General features: G+C 37.9%; 1 protein-coding gene across 7 annotated transcripts in view; it reads left to right on the forward strand.

Moving 5' to 3' along the window:
• LOC150104513 (RNA-binding protein 25-like) overlaps nucleotides 1-14,880 on the forward strand; it is a 496,362-nt gene that overhangs the window by 93,899 nt on the left and 387,583 nt on the right. The window lies entirely within an intron of this gene.

Consider the following 14,880-nt stretch of genomic DNA (forward strand, 5'->3'; position numbering starts at 1 on the left):
TATTGCAAGTAATTGTATGATATCTTTGAATACTTTAATTTATCAATTAATATAATTTTAAATATGGATAAAATAAAGGCCAAATGAACAATAACTCTGCTTCACACACAACATTAATGTGAGAAGCACGATGAGTTATGCTTTGCGTTGAGATTAGATTATCATTATTATTCAGAGAGCCCTCCAATGAGCCATGGATTCATCGAGAGAGGCCACATACTACATTGCACCAGCTATCATAATTATTCTTGACTTTATTCATACTGCTTGCTCTCTCAACCAATCACACACCACCCTATTAGAGAAAAATCTAGTCCCCACCCCTTCTTAGCGGCATTCATTTTCAGCTTCCAAGGATGCCGTCTTGTCCTTTCCACACCCTCCATATATTGAAAAATTCTGTCAAATGAAATCCTGTATAACCCTTTCAGAAGTTTGTAAGTCTCAATCATATAACCCCCCCCCCCCCCTTCTCCTGTTTGCTAGTGTCTACAAATTCTCAATCTGTTCATAACCAGTATTTCACAATCCTGATATAATTTTTTACTAAGTAATTTAAGGAAATTACAACGTCAGTAGGATATACATTAAAATAAATTTTAATATACTTCAATATTTCGGCAATGTCACGTTGCCATTTTCAAGAAACTTAAGAACAAGACCCGTGCACGCAGGCACAACAAACAGTAAATGAGGAAAAGCAGGAAGCTATTATTTCTCCTAAAGTCCTGATGGTGCCCCCTAGCAGGCAATGTTGGTATTCATGGACAATTGGGCTGAAGGTCTTCTGATGTAGGTTTCCCAAATTTGAGGCAGTCTCATGCAGCCAAATTTGTTGAGGTTCGGATTGTTTCTTAGGGCTGAAGCTGATTCCATGAAAAGCCTTTCATACTTGTATTTACTATGGTGTACTGTTATTATTTATTATTATTATTATTGTTGTTCTGGGAAACTCCAAGGAGTCGACAGACTCATCGAGGGAGGCCCTAACATCATGTCAAGAACAACTATTCAACATTCACACAGTATCTATCATACCTTGCCTTGAACTCATTCACGGTCGTAGCACCCACAACAGATTCTGGAAGCTTATTCCACTCATTTACCACTCTCCAAGTAAAGAACCTAGCTCTAACACCCTTGTCAACCACGCTCTTGCCCAGCTTCCATGCATGGCCCCTAGTCCTCCCACCACCAGTCATATTTTCAAAAATATCTTCTGGATCAATCTTATAGAACCCCTTCAGTAATTTGAATGTCTCAATCATATCACCCCTCCTTCACCTATCGACCAATTTCTGCAGCCCACAAATCTTCAACCTTCTCATAAGGTTCATTCCCCAGACCTGCTATCATCTTGGTCACTCGTCTCTGGATCCTCTCCACTTCCTCCCCATCACGAAAAAACCCTGATGCCCATAACTGGGAACAGTAGTCCAGATGGAGTCTTATCAAGGCTCGATACAGAGGAACAACAACTTGTTCGTGTCTGCATGTTAAAGTATTTTTCAGAAGCCAAGTGATTTGGTGAGCTGTTTTAGTTACTTTTGCAATGTGCCCACTAAACTTCAACTCCCTATCCACCAACACTCCCAAATCCCTGGCCTCATCAATCTCCTGGAGCACCAATGCGATATACTGCTGCAATTCTTTTCACCCCAAAGTGCATAACCTTACACTTTGGCACATTAAATTGACATCCATTTTTCCTAGCCCAGTCCTCCAAACTATCCAAATCATCCTGTAAAATTTTGACATCCTGTGCACTCACAATTGCTCTACCCAACTTTGCATCATCAGCAAACAAGTGAACACTTCCTCTCAGATCCTTTCCAATATCATTGATGAACAAATTGAAAAGAAGTGGTCCAAGAACAGAGCCCTGTGGTACTCCACTAGTCACAAGACGTCTTTTAGACTCCACTCCTGAATAAACCACTCTTTGATATCTCTCCTTCAACCACCCTCCTATCCATCTCATCAACCCTATATCTATCCCCATCTGCTCCAGTTTACTGATTAGGGTTCCATGTGGTATCCTATCAAAGGCCTTGGCAAGGTCCAGTAGTATCACTGTAAACCCATAACCGCTATCCAGTTCAGCCGTCACTGTGTTATAAAACGTGAGCAAGTTACTGAGGCATGATCTACCCTTCAAAACCATGTTGTCCCCCATACATTATCCCATTTTCATCTATCCAATCCTGTATTCTTTTCTTGACTAATTTCTCTAAGACCTTGACAATGATTCCTGATATGCTAATTGTGCGGTAATTTACAACAGCAGTCTTGGAACCACCTTTATGCAGTGGAACTATTTTCCCCCCCTTTCCACCCGCTCGGGACTAACCCAGACCCGAGACTCAAATTAAACAAAATGGTCAAGGGTACTGACAATTCTTTAGCTGCTTCTCATACAACACGAGCTGGTATACCATCCAATCCCACAGATGTATTGACATTGAGGTTATGCAATAGACTACTCACCTCCACTTCATTCACCACAATTCCCATATAATCTACTGGTTCATTCGTTTCTGCAATGTCACTACCTGGATGATATACTCTTGCAAAGTGCTCACTCAGTAACTCAACTATCTCAACTGATTCAGTTACCTCCCTACCATCGGCATTCTTTAAAATCAATCTGCCATGTACATTTTTCCTTTTACTTGCTACATATCTAAAAAACTGTTTAGGATTCTCTTTAGCCTGCATGGCCAATGTTCTTTCGTAATCCTTTTTTGCTTTTCTTACCACATTCGTCACCCTTCTGGCCTGCGCTTTATACCGTTCATGTGCCTGCCAGTCACCCTTCTCCTTAAATTCCCTCCATAGTTGTTTCTTTTTTTGCAGTTCAAGCTTAATGGTGTTATTCATCCATTTAACCCCTACTTGATTTATTATTCGGACTCTAGGTATACAGTCAGCCATTGCTTCATGCAAGCACTTCTTAACTACCTCCCATGCACTATCAACTTCTAGTCCTTGCAGTTGTACATGCCATGGCACTGAACCAATCAAACTCCTAAGCTTGTCATACTTTCCAGCCCGATAATTCCACCTGTACCCTGTCTTAATTGAAAATTCTACACCTTTAGCCACCTCCCAAGTGAAGACCCTATGATCACTCTCACCGATTGGTGTGAATGTGATCATATTTGTTACAGCCAAATCCTCAGATGTAATTACTAGGTCAGGCACTCTCTGACTCCTAGTATTTTCCATTACATGCTGTCGCAGATAGTTATCCCTTAATAACCACATAAAATCCAGTCCTTCCTTCTGTGTGTCCTCTCCTCATAATAATCACCCTCCTTCCACCCATTTCTTCTATTTGCTTGTGCATACGTTCACCACCATCTTTTCCATCACCTGGTCTATAGCAGCACCCAATTGTATATTTAGTTCTGCTAGCCACAATCTCACACCAAATGGCCTCAAATGTGCTTTTTTCTCTATCCTGCAATTCAACTTCTATTCTCCTTGGCTGGAGCTCATCAGCTATCAACAATACTCCCCCCCCCCCATTTTATTTTCTCTGTCATTCCTGAACACACTATACCCATCTCATTCAATCCCACTAGTTATATCATCTACAGTCAGCCATGTTTCACTAATACCTATATTAACAAATCTAGTTTCCCTGAATTTGCACATCCAAACCTGTGGTCTGGAAGCGCCAACTATGGCCAAAAACTCTTGTTGTTCCTAATACTCCTAGTATTAGTGTACATGAATTTAAGACCCCCATTAGCCCCAACCCTACCTTGATGCCTTATATTAACTATCCAACTCAGATTTGTTGTCCTTATTTGCTCTGGCATATTATATTCATTCTTACATTCAACTGTCTCCATAAGGACTGTATATCTACTCCCCCCCCCCCCCCTTAACAAATCTAGTTTCCCTGAATTTGCACATCCACTACATTCAGCAACACTTTCTCAAGTCTTCTTACACCGTAACCATTCAAATGCAAGCCATCCATCTTATATAGATCCTTTCGCCCATCAAACTCACTCCACACATCCACACATCCACAAATTTCACACCACTCGTCATACATAACCCACGCATAAAGTCATTCGCAATTATGGCCCTCCTTTTAAACATTTCACTGTCATACCCTGGCAAAAGACTAATCATTCTAACTCTCTCACTCTTTTCTTTTGCTACCTCAAACAATTCATTCAGGTCTTCTATCATTTCCATTTTATCTCCTTTCAAATCATTCGTACCTGCCACAACAATCATTTCTTTCACCCTTTCCTTTTGCTCTCTAATAAACTCAGTTACGTCCTTTATGGTCGCACTAGGTTGGTACGATTTTGTCAAATTCTCTACTAACACACCTCGTACTAACGAGTCTCCATACAGCACTCTATCCTTCATTTTGTTCATGTTCACATTCATACGTCTATTTTTCCTGTCATGCCTTCTTTTATTATTGGTTGGTTCATTCAGTCTACTTTTGTTCATGCACTCTAGCTGCTGTTTTGCTCGTTCTATCTCACTATTCAACAACGCGATCCCACTCAATGCATCTTTCTCATCTTTTTTATTCTCTGTGAAACCATTTATACTATCATTCACACTTTCTACATTCACACTCTCACAATTTTCATGTACAACCTTGCCGTTTCTTGTCATATCCCTATTTCCTTCATTCTGAAGGTTGACAAAAATATCACACTCACGATCCGAAATACACTTCAATTCCTCATTCTCCCTACATTTTCTACACACATTCAATCCTTTATTATCATCTAACCACACTCCGACCGCACTCCGCAAAGCGTACATTTCACAGCTAGTACAATGACTCATTTCTTTTATACTACCGTTCTTTGATAAGGCTTTCTTCCACCGTATTCTATGGCAGGTATCCAGTGCATGGTCAGCAACAACAGAGTGGCTGTACTGGTGAAACCGGATGTAGTCCTTGTGTTCTGAAATTCTGATATTGGCTGTCCTGCCTGTTTGGCCAAAGTAGGACAGCTTACAGCTACAAGGGACCTGGTATACACCAGGTAGGTCTGGAAGGGGGGGGGGGGGTCTTTAGTAGAGCGGATAAGGGATGCCAATCTTTTATATGGTCTGTAACAAGAAGTTTTACAAAATATACAGCAGAATCTTAAATAACAAACTAATGAAATATTCTGAAAACTTTATTCTAGAGGTACAAAATGGATTTAGAAAGGGACAATCATGTATAGACCCAGCCTTCTGCCTAAAATTAATAATAGAGAAAAGAAGAGAATATAATTTAGAAACACATATTGCATTTAATAAAGTTAAAAGAAACATATTATTTAACATATTAAAAGAAAGACAAATACCAAATAATATCCTTAAAGCTGTCACAAGTATATATGAAAATAATCAAATACAAATAAGATTAAATCATGAGCTATCATTATACAAGAGAGATAAACCAAGGGGTCCGACAGGGATGTCCCCTCTAAGCAACTCTTTTTAATATCTACTTAAATTAAATAATAATAAAATGGAGTAAAAATTTACATCAAGGAATTAAACTTTCACCTACAGTTAACTTAAACACTCTCCTCTTTGCAGCCGACCAAATAATAATTACAAATTCTGAAGATAACTTACAGAAAGCTGTTTTAAATCTAAATGAGATACCCAAAGATTACGGTATGATAATATCAACGGAAAAATCAAAAACTATGGCATTTAAAGGACAAGATCCAGCAAGAACTAAAATAGTATTAGATAACAAGATCTTAGAACAGGTGAATTCATTTAACTACCTAGGATGTATGATCACTTATGAAAATGAAAAAGATATAAACATAAAAATTGCAAAATATTTAAAAATAACAGGAGTAATTAATGTATGGAAGCGAAATCTGGACAATAAAACAAAAAGACAAACAAAGATTAACAACAGCAGAAGTGAAGTTTATGATAAAAACTGCAAAGTATACCCTATTTGATCACAAAAGAAACGAAGATATTATGTAAGAATTAAACCAAGAACCAGTAATTGAAAAAAATTAAAAAATATAAACATAGATGGATGGAACACATTCAAAGAATGAAAACAGAAAGATTACCAAAACAAGCCTTAAAGTACAAGCCATTAGGAAACAGAAAACCAGGACGTCCTCTTAAACGATTCAACGATGACTTCTAAGGCCGGAACAGGCCATACTAGGCCTAAATCCTTGATACGTATGATGATGATGTAACACGAAGTTAAGTCGTTTTTTTAGGATTTTTATAATTTTTTCCGAGGTGCCTCGGATATAGGGTATGGTGATGGGTTTAGAGTAATCCTTGTTGTGAGGAAGGGAAGGGGGGGTTACTGGTTTCAATATTTTTTGGATTTTTTTTTTTGGGGGGGGGAGGTAGCCATAGGATGAGAAAGTGTTGAGAATGTGGTTTAGTTCCGTGGTTAGGGCATTGTCATTTGAACAAATAAGTTTAGCCCTGTTGTGTAGTGTCTTAATGACTCCATATTGTTGCGAGGAGGGGTGGTGGGATTGTTTTCTATAGACTGAGAAAACCAAGGTTCCATCAGGCTGGCGGGTGACTATTGTGTCTAAGAAAGGAAGGCAGTTGTTTTTTCTTCTTCCAGGGTGAATTTGATTCCGGGGTGTTGGTTGTTTATATGTGTTAGGAAGGAGAGGAGTGCATCGGAGCCATGTGGCCAAATAGCAAACACATCATAGCGAAGCCAAATGGTTGATTTTTGTGGGGCAGAGTTTAAGGCTTTCTCTTCAAAAGTCTCTATAAAAGCTGGCCAAGGGTGGGGAGAGCAGAGAACCCATGACTGTCCCCTCTATTTGTTTGTAGAATTTTCCTTGCCAAACAAAATAGCCCGAGTTCATTGTGAACTGAAAAAGGGCTGTGATATCAGGAGGAAATTTAGCTTGGATTAGCTCTAAGGATTCTTTGAGTGGGACATTTGTAAATAAGGAGGAGACATCAAAACTGACCATATTGTCAGTGTGTTTGAGTGTAAGGTTTTCTATGCTGGCTTTGAAGTGGGCAGAGTTTTTTATGTGTGAAGGTGTGTTGCCAGTATAGTATACAAGGACTATATATATATACAAGGACCACATCTGGTTTCACCAGTACAGCCACTCTGGTCTTGCTGACCATGCACCGGATACCTGCCATAGAATACAGTGGAAGAAAGCCACAATAGTACACCGTAGTAAATACAAGTATGAAAGGCTTTTCATGGAATCAGCTTCAGCCCTAAGAAACAATCCTAACCTCAACAAATTTGGCTGCATGAGACTGCCTCAAATTTGGGAAACCTACATCAGAAGACCTTCAGCCCAATCGTCCATGAATACCAACATTGCCTGCTAGGGGGCACCATCAGGACTTTAGGAGAAATAATAGCTTCCTGCTTCTTCTTCATTTACTGTTTGTTGTGCCTGCGTGCACGGGTCTTGTTCTTAAGTTTCTTGAAAATGGCAATGCGACGTTGCCGAAATATTGAAGTATATTAAAATTTATTTTAATGTATATCCTAGTGATGTTGTAATTTCCTTAAATTACTTAGTAAAAAATGCATAACCAACGTTTAAGACTTTCCACGAGAAAGATATAATTTTTAATGCTCACCTTTGCACTCTCTCTCTCTCTGCTATATCAAAATTAAAATGGTGGATAACCAGGAGACCAGACCTGCATAGAATAGTCCAAGTGAGGTCTTATCAAGGCCTTGTAGAGAGGCAAAAATGACATTCTTATCTTTACATGTAAACATTTATTTTGGCATTGTAATTATTTATTAGGCAATCTTTGTTACATGTCCCCTCATCTTCAACTTCCTGTCTAATAATACTTCAAGATCCCTAGCCTCATCAGTTTCTTCTAGCATAATCCAATCATTATAATACAACATTGGTATCTAATCATGCCAAAGTGAATGACTTTACATTTACTGACATCCATTTTCTCATGCCCACACTTCCAGCCTATTCAAATCATTCTGCAAGTACTGCATATCAGCAGCATTCCTGAATACCCTATCTATATTTGCATAATCAGCAAATAGCTATGTCACCTGTCAGATCCTTCTCAATATCATTAATGTACAGATTGAATAATAGTGGACCAAGCACTGATCCTTGTGGTACACCACTGGTTACCGTAAATCTTGCAGATTCACATCCCCAGTGTACCAGTTTTTGATATGTCAAACAGACATTCTCTTATTCATGCTAATATTTTATAATCCAATACCATATTCTTTAATTTATGCAACAGTCATCCAGGTTGTAATCAATCAAAAGCCTTAGCAAAATCCAAACTATCATGGTATATCCATTCTCCCCCCCCTTTGTCTATCTCAATGGTAAACATTATTATAGAATATGAACAAGTTGCTAAAACATGACATTTCTTAGTAAACCCATACCATTCATTGGAAATGTAGAGATTCACTGTCAACCCATTTCTGAATACAAGCCCTAACCACCGTTCCAAAATCTTCACCACAACTGCTGACATACTAATTGGTCGATAGTTGGATACATCGGTAATTCTATTGCACCTTTGTGCAATGAAATTACCAAACATTCTTTCTGTTCCTACAGAATACTCCCTGTTTAGAGACTCATATTAAACAGCATGGTCAAAGGAATAGCCAGTCCAGCTGAACACTTTTAGCACACGTGCTTATATCCCATTGCTGAATTCTTATTCAGCTTGTGCAATAGCTCTATTACCTCCTCCTCATATGCTTCAGTTTCTTCATCCATTGAAGAGGTACCAGTGAGCTCGATGTTGTGTACACCAGGTTGATAGCTTTTAACAAAATGGGCACTCATTACTTAAACAACCTCTTCTGCATCTGTGACCCTCACACCATCTGCATTTAGAACAGTTATTCTTTCATATTCATCTTTCTTTTACTTGCAGTATATCGATAGGATTCTTGTAGGTTGTCTTTAGCACACAGTGCCACTTACTTTTCATTCTCAGACTTTGCTTTCCATACAACAGTTGTGACTGTTCTAGCCTGCTGCTTATAATTTTCATAACAGGCATCATCCTTATGCACATGGTTTTCCTTCCACATCATCCTTTACTTACAAATCTCTTGCTTAATAAGACTACACATCCATTTGACTTCTCTATTTATTCTTTGACCTCTTGGAACAGCTCATCTGTTTAAATGTTTCCCATGCATTGTTAATATTCTTGCCATCCAGTGCATATCAACCGAACCCATTCAACTCGACTCATTGTACTCCTCAGTTCGTCATAATTTCCTACTTTGTAGTTCAGCATGTAACCTTTTCTGAATGCATTTATAAACTTAGTCATTTCCCAAGCGAGTTCTGCACAATCACTGTCATCAACCAGAGAGAGAATAGTTACATCTTTTACTGAAACACCCTCTGACACTATAATTAAATGTAACACTCTTTGACCTCGAGTTCCTTCTGTCACATGCTGCTTGAGGAATTTGTATCGTAACAGCTCGTAAATGGAAATAAAAATTCATTTTCATTCTACCAATGAATAAAACTAGTCCACTAGGTCTGTAACAACACCACATTATGTAATTGATCTTGTTAGATTCCACCTCACACTAGATGGCTTCAAACTCACCGCCACATGAAACATTGTTAGTAGTGATACTACAATCATAGGTCTCAACTCTAACTGGATTCAAGTCATCTGATATCATTGGCAGCATGTCCCAACTCTGCTCTCTGGCCTTCCTAAAAATACTGTACCCTTTACACTCAATGCCAGTTAATATGTCTGATTTTGATAGCCAGATCTCACTAATTCCTACAATCCGAGGTCCCAACATATTGACCATGGCAACAAACTGTACTCCTTTGTTTCTGATACTCCTAGCATTCATGTACAGACATAATAATCTATGTGCATGTTCTTTTGTATACTTTTTGTCTGCAGTCTACATGACAGTTGGACAACTTGCAGATCTCTATTATTCTGTGGTGCGTTTTTGCACACGTTTGATGGGTCTAATCCTGACGAACTTAAAGTCGAAATCATTCTTTCCTTGTCAGCATATCCATAATAAAGCCCATTCACATCATTAACACAGTTAGATAACATTGTCGCTCTTACCCTCACATTCTCATCATTCCTCTCTTTATAATTTAGTTTCCCTGACTCTGTGTTAGGTCTCATACCAGTTATTAGTTTTTAAATACTCCTGATACCAAACACATTCAGGTGTATGCTATCACTCTTATACAAATCCATTCTTCCGTCATACTCACTCCACACATCCAAAAACTCACATCCATTCTTTCTACTCAGCCTATGCATCAAATCATTTGCCATTATAGCCCTTCTTCTTATTTCATTTTTATTCATATCAATGTAATATACTGATGATTTTCACTTTCTCACTCTTCGATTTCACTTCTTCCAACAACCATTTCATGTCCTCTCTCATACTGAACTTATCGCTAGTTAAGTCATTAGTACTTACTATAATAACGATCTCATTTATTTTTCTTTTTTGTTTTTGAATTGCTTCCTTTATATTCTTAATTTTTGCTTTGGAAAAACTCGAAGATATAACTCACTCATCAATAGCATGCTTTATTATAGAGTCATCATACCAAATAACATCCTTTTTTTTTTACAAACAACATCACTTAACTGATATCCATTACTTCCTGGCTTACCTGTTTCCATGCTTTGTTGTTTCTTATTTTACTGTTTCATTTTATTACCCTACATATGCTCATTTAATGCCTCTAGACTTTTGGTAATTCCTGCATCGTCTCTCTGATGATCTGCTTTAATTTTGCTATTTTAGAGTTTAATTCATTTTCAATAGCCTCCTCCACATCTTCAATAATCTCTTTAGCGAGGCTAGCCTTCTTGTTCTCAACTGTGCTGCTCTTCTTAGTATTATGTTTCTTGTGCGTTTTTGGCACCATTTTAAAGTTATACTTATTATGGAAATATCTTAATAAAAATTCGTTATAAAAACACTAAAATCTACACTAATATACTATAAAACACTGATTTTCTAAGGGAAAAACACAATAAAGCAGACAAAAATCACCAATTTTACACAAGCTCTGAATTCACTGACTAATCACAATGTATCCTCGAATGAATTGCACTGTATCAGAATCACAGCGAAAACCAGGAGACCAGACCTGTGCACAATATGCCAAGTGAGGTCTTCGCAAGGCCTTGTAAAGAGGCAAAATGACATGTTTACATGTGAAAGTTCGTTTCAGCATTGCAATTATCTTTTGAGTTGTATTTGTAATTTTTGCTACATGGACCCTGAACTTCAACTTGCTATCTACTAACATTCCTAGATCCCTAGCCTCATCAGTTTCTTCTAGCATAATCCTACCTATCTAATCATGCTAAAGTGCATGACTTTATGTATACTGACATTGAACTGACATCCATTTTTCCCATTACAATAATTCCAGCCTATTCAAATCATTCTGCAAGTACTGCTTTTAGTCAGCATTCCTGACTACCCCACCTATCTTTGTATTGTCAGCAAATAGCTGTATGTCATCTGTCAAATCCTTCCCAATGTCATTAATGTACAGACTGAATAACGGTGGACCGATTACTGATCATTGTGCTACACCACTGTTACCTTAATTCTTGCAGACTCACATCCCCCTATATACCATGCTGATATTTTATAATCCAATTCCATATTCTCCAATTTATGCAGCAGTCTACCATGTTGTATTCTCTCAAAAGCCTTAGCAAAATCCAAACATATCCTAGTGTATCCATTCCCCTTGTCTAGTTCAATAATGACATTATTATAGAATGTGATCAAGTTGCTAAAACATGATCTTCCAATGAACAGCATGGGAATTGGATTTATAATCCAATTCCCATGCTGTTCATTGCAAAGTTAGAGATTCATTGTTAACCCATTTCTGAATGTGAGCCCAAACCAATTTTTCCAATATCTTCACCACCACTTCTGTGATACTAATTGGTCAATAGTTGTATACACAGGGCTTCGTACCACCCTTGTGCAATGTAATTACTGTATATTCTTCCATTCCCGCAGAATTTTTCATGTTCTGATATTCATATTATATAGCCTGGTCAGAGGAATAGCCAGTCCTGCTGAACACTCTTTTAGCACCCTTCCTGATATCCCAACAGTCCCTATTGCTGAATTCTTATTCAGTTTGTGCAATAGCTCTAATACCTTGTCCTCATACACTAGTTTCTTCATCCAATGAAGAGGTAGCATTGAGGCCAATTTTGCATACATCAGGTTGATAGCTTTTAACAAAATAGGCCCTCATTAGTGAATAATCTCTTCTGCCTCTCTTTCTCTCTCTCTCTCTCTCACCCTCATCCATCTGCATTTAGATGAGTTATTCTTTCATATTCAGTCTTTTACTTGCAGCATATTGATAGAATTCTGATGGTTTTTCTTTAGCTTTCAGAGCCAGTTTCTTTTCATACTCAGACTGCCTTCTACAGCATCCTTTTCTTACAAATATCTTCTTTAATAAGATTGCAAATCCATTTGACTCCTACCCTATTTCTTCTTTGAAATCTCAGGACTCATTCTGATATTGCATCATTGAAGTAATTTTTAAATGCTTCCCATGCATTGTTGTTATTCTTCTTATCTAGCAACCAATCCCATTCCACTGAACTCAGTATACTTTTCAGTAAGTCATAATTACCTGCTTTGTAGTTCATCATATAAACTTTTCTGAATGGAACATTCATAAACTTAGTCACTTCCCAGGTGAGTTCTGCATGATCACTGTCATGAACCAGAGGCAGAATAGTCATCATCATCATCATCATCATCAAATTCCTGCCATGTACCCTCAAGGGGTGTACAGGATATGCCAGTACTACATGAAAAAATTACATCATCACTAACTTCCTATCTACAATTTTCCTCCAAATCAGTCTGTTACTTGTCAAGACTCCAACATTATCAGATCTTATATTTCTATCGTCTAAGGCACTTTGTACCGTATCAATCCACCTATATCTTGGTCTTCCTCTGGGTCGTTTTCCTGCCAACCTGGCAGAGAACACTTGTTTTGCTAATCTTTCCTCTCCCATTCTATTTAAGTGACCATACCATCTGAGATTAGCTCTGCTAACGCATTCCTGGATGCTGACAATGTCAAGTTCTTTCCTAATATCCTCATTTTTAATATGATATTGCCATTGATGCCATCTGTTCACACCTATAATCTTTCTCAGGACTCTCATATCTGCGGTCTCTAGTCTTTGGTCAAGTGTTTTACTTCTGACCCAGCTCTCAGATCCATAAGTTAAAATTGGTTTGAACACAGTCTTGTATACAGCTAATTTAGTGTTCCGACTAATTTCTTTCTTATTCCATATGAATTTATTCAATTGACTTCCCACGATACCAGCTTTGCTGATTCTGTTGTCTATTTCTATATTTAGTTTACCATCTTCAGTAAAAATTGTGCCTAAGTAGCTGAAATGTTTTACTTGTTCCACCGGTTCTCCATTCACAACACAGTTGACATTTTCAATGATTCTGCCTATTTTCATTGTCTTTGTCTTTTTATTGCTGACCTTCATACCATATCTATTACAACAGCTATTCAATTTAGTCAGAGAATCTTGCAGACTTGTAGCGGATTTATTTAGAAGTATAACATCATCCGCATAAAGCAAAGAGCTGACATTAACATCTCCAATTTTGATATCAGGTTTAATACCACATTCCTTCATAATGTGATCCATATAGATAATGAATAACAGAGGGGATAATGTACATCCTTGTCTCACACCAGATTTAACATTAAACCATCTTCCTGTACTTCCTTCAATTCTAACTGCTGACTTACAACTCAAATAAAGACTAAGTATTGCTTGATATAATGCCCCATTGACACCATATAACTGCAGCGTATTGAATAGCTTCTCTCTTGGAACCTTGTCATATGCCTTTTCCAAATCGACAAAACTTAAATACAGATCTTTGTTATATTCCCATGCTTTCTCGACTATTTGTCGTAAAGTGAAGATCTGATCCTCACAGCCTCTATTTGGCCTGAATCCAGCTTGTTCTTCACCAAGCTTTTCTTCCACAATTCTTCTCAACCGTTTCTCAAGTATACTTGCATAGATCTTGCCAGGAACAGTCAGTAGGGAAATACCTCTGTAATTCTCACATTCAGTTTTATTTCCCTTTTTATATATGGGTACTATGAGAGCTCTACTCCAATCATCGGGAATTCGTCCCTCTGTCCAGGCTTTCTGAACTATGCAGTGCAGCCACTGTAAGACTCTTATACCACCATACTTCAGCATTTCTGGTCGAATATCATCTACTCCTGCTGCCTTTCCACATTTCAAGCCTTTGATGGCTTTTTCTACTTCAAGTATGGATATGTATTCCTGACTGCATGCCTGGTCAGTGTTTTTTATCACTGTGCTGTCATCACTACTTGTTTCATTTAGCAATTTTTCGAAGTAATTACTCCATACTTCAAGGATATCTTTTTCTCCTGTTTTCATGTCACCTTTATCATCCCTAACTCCTTTTACAGCACTCTTTCCTCCATTTCTAAGCTTCTTCACCTCCGGAATATCTTACCACCTTCTTGATATTTATTTTCTATATTCTTGCCAAAGTCCTCCCATGACTTTTGTTTAGCTACTTTTACCCAGTGTTTAGCATTCTTGCATTTGTCTCTATAATCTCTAAGAGCACTAGCTGACTTAATTGACAGGAACTTTTGATATGCTTTCTTCTTTTCCTTCACTGCCTCTTTAACTTCCTGTGTCCACCAGGGAGTTCTGATTTTTTTATCCTTGCACACAACCTCACCACATGCCTCTCTGGCAGAATCAATCAATGTTTCCTTCAGAGTTTGCCACTGAATC

This window comes from Typopeltis vanoorti, chromosome 7 (assembly GCF_054136105.1).
Source record: "Typopeltis vanoorti isolate ZY-2024b chromosome 7, IOZ_Tvanoo_1.0, whole genome shotgun sequence".
NCBI lineage: Eukaryota > Metazoa > Arthropoda > Arachnida > Uropygi > Thelyphonidae > Typopeltis > Typopeltis vanoorti.